Source organism: Gossypium hirsutum, chromosome D02 (genome assembly GCF_007990345.1).
Source record: "Gossypium hirsutum isolate 1008001.06 chromosome D02, Gossypium_hirsutum_v2.1, whole genome shotgun sequence".
Classification (NCBI taxonomy): Eukaryota; Viridiplantae; Streptophyta; class Magnoliopsida; order Malvales; family Malvaceae; genus Gossypium; species Gossypium hirsutum.
In genome coordinates, this window is record NC_053438.1 from 15350374 (window position 1) to 15353356 (window position 2983).

At 36.2% G+C, this 2983-nt stretch overlaps 1 long non-coding RNA gene across 1 annotated transcript; it reads right to left on the minus strand.

Annotated features, from left to right (window-relative positions):
- Nucleotides 1-466: 466 nt before the first annotated feature.
- On the minus strand, nucleotides 467-1741 carry LOC107910252 (uncharacterized). Its single transcript, XR_005910222.1, has 2 exons — nucleotides 1539-1741; nucleotides 467-552 (listed from the first exon to the last, which is right to left on the minus strand). It is a non-coding gene; the product is annotated as an uncharacterized lncRNA (long non-coding RNA).
- Between the last annotated feature and the right edge of the window lie 1242 nt (nucleotides 1742-2983).

The window sequence follows — 2983 nt, forward strand, 5'->3', positions numbered from 1 at the left end:
CAAATGTAAATTGAGTACTACAGGGATTATGCATTTAGTGGATTACATTTGTGCTTGTATGGTTCTTGAACACAACATGATTCCAACAAATTTTAGGCGCTACTTACCGCAAGAATCACAAGTTACAAATGCATCAAACTGTAGATCCTTCATGCATCCTTTAGCAGCTTCAGAAAAAGAGAACAAGATCTCTGTCTACAAGTTTTCCAAACAGAACATATTTTAACTTGAAATGTAAGGCATGAACGATTATTTTTATATTTATTTAACACCATTAGCATGAAATCACATATTTTTCACATCAGGAGATGCATGCTTCAATATAAATTTATAATCTGCATCAATGGCAAACTACTTACTGATTTAAAATACAAAGTCCAATACTATATACCAGCAGAAAGAAGAAAATAATACCTGATGGCCATGGCACAATCCCAACTTGAATTGTCCGATAGTTAATGTTTTGGTCTCGGGATATCTTGTATCTTCATCATATTCACCTCTGGTAATATGCAAGTCAGGACAAAGTGTCTTCAAGTAATCTTGAACTTCCTGAAATTTTAGTCCGAATTAGCTGGGCCAGTGGTAATTTTAATAAGATAAACAAAAACCGTAAAAGTTCAATTGGTAGAAATACTATGGCATAATTTCTATAAAGCTAAAGATAACAAATCAGGTTCATTTTATTTGTTGTTGGCTATGCAAATAAGAGAAAAACAGCTTTTCAAAAGTGTTTTTAGAGCCATAAGCAATACTAAACAGATAGTAAACTCTTTTAGATCAAGCTTTTCAAAAGCATTTTTCATAAGCATTTTTTTGCAGCACTTTTCAAAAACAATGAGAAACTAGCCCTTAGTGACTAACTTCCTACATGTTTCTAAGTTCAACCGAATATGTACTTCAATCCTACTTAATGCTATGCTACACGGACTCTTCTCGTTTTCTCAAAAGTGGCACATATGCCCTACACATATTCAAAGGATTGACACATATTCAGAGGATTGAGATAAAATCCTTCAAATATACGGAAAAGCTTCAGAAATTTTGAACATACTCATGTCAGAGTTGGGCACAAACTAGTATCTGACACGTGATTATACGCATTTCAGATCAAACATGACAGGAATCGTTCTTTGCATGTATAAATGCAAGGTAGCAGCAATGGCTATTCGGATCAAAATTACAATTATCAAATAAAACAATTGCTGGCGATCATTTAAAATACTAATAATTCAGGTATGGTAGCTTCTGCTGCTTTTCCCAAATTCAAACTAGCAAATAATATCTCTTCGCATATTACAGCTCAAAGAGAAAATAATTGGGCAAAAACATGAAATCCAGATTAAATTAGGCATAAATTTAGCATAACTACTACAAAGGAATGAACAATCCATAGTTCCAAAAAAGGAAGAGAAAATTAATATAGTCAATTGCTTGCTGAGAAACATAAAACCCAAAGTGCTAAAGAAGTGGAACCAAATTCAACTATGATTTCAGCTACAAAAAAAAATCCAGAAAGGAAAAGAAAGATGGGATACCTTGATGCAAAGATTACCAGTGCAAATGAAGTGTTGGATCTTTTCAGGAACCAGCATGGACTTGAATTTGAGAGGGAGATCAGCCGCCCGATGGGGTATATGCAAATCCCCCAAAGCCAAAACCAGCACCATCTTCTTCTAATATCTACCAATAACTACACCAATTTGATTCAGAAATTTTGAAAGAAACCCAAACAATGAAACATGAGAAAAGAAATTGTATAAAAATGATTGATTACAAGTCAATGCACATTACAAGGCAGTGATTCGAATCTGCTTACATGCAGAAAAAACAAAAGACACTAACAAGGTAGCCAATGAAACTCATTACAGAGAGAAAAAGAGAGTTAGAAACCTTTACCTTTCAGTTGCAGTAACTTGGAAACCCACCAACTGAGAGAAATTGAAAGAGTGACAGAGAGAAAAGAAAAGAAAAGGTTGACTGGTTGAGAAGGCCAACCGTAATGTTGTAAAGAAAAAGAAAAGAAACAGAAGACGCAAATCGGCAGAAACTGAGCAAGTCGGCAGAAACTGTGAGAAACAGAGGGAGCAAATCGACAGAAAAGAAAAGAAAAGAAAAGAAACAGAGGGAGCAAATCGATAGAAACTGAGCAAATCGGCAGAAGCTAGAAGGAAGGAACAGAAGAGGCAAAGGGGAAGCCGATCAGGAGGGTAAAACAGGGAGGGTAAAGTGAAGCAGCACCTAAACTGAGCAAAAGGGACGGATTAGAAATCAGTGGATTTCACCAATTAGGTTAGTAATGTATTACACCCGTAATAGCATTACCATGAACCAAACAACGGAATAAAGGGGGCTTAAGTGAGGCCCACCGATTAGAGGTGTATTGGCTATGCCAATGCATCCAACCAAACATGGTGTAATAGAGAAACATTAATAAAATAATGTATCAGTGGCTATAAAGGCCACAAAAAACATATTGTAAGGGGCCTTCCTTTTAAAAAAATCGAATACAAGAAGAGAAAAAAAATCAAAAGCAAACAGTTCAAAGGTGTCTCTTTTACTCTTTTATTTTATCCGAAATAAAAACATAAATAAAAAATAAAAAACTCACCTTTAGTTGATCCTCCGTCACAAGTCGAGAGGCTCTGGTAACCCAAATGTCATAAAACCCATTCGGGTTCCGATGCGGGTTGGGGCGAGGCGAAGACGGAGGTTCTTTCCCTTGCGATTCGACTCTTTCTTTTTCGTTTTTCTGTTTTATTTCGAAATATATCCTAGATCTAGATTTTTCTTTTTGAAAAATATAAGGAATAAAAATAGAAAGGGAGAGCTTACTTTTTTTGAATCACCGGAGAGAAGTGGAAATTTTCATGATTTTTCGACTGCCGGCGCCGGCAACCGGCGGCTAGCGGCCGAAAACCTAGGCCGATCGGTGTGGGGGTTTGAGAGATGAAAGGCCTTAAGAGGATTTCTGCAGTTTTTT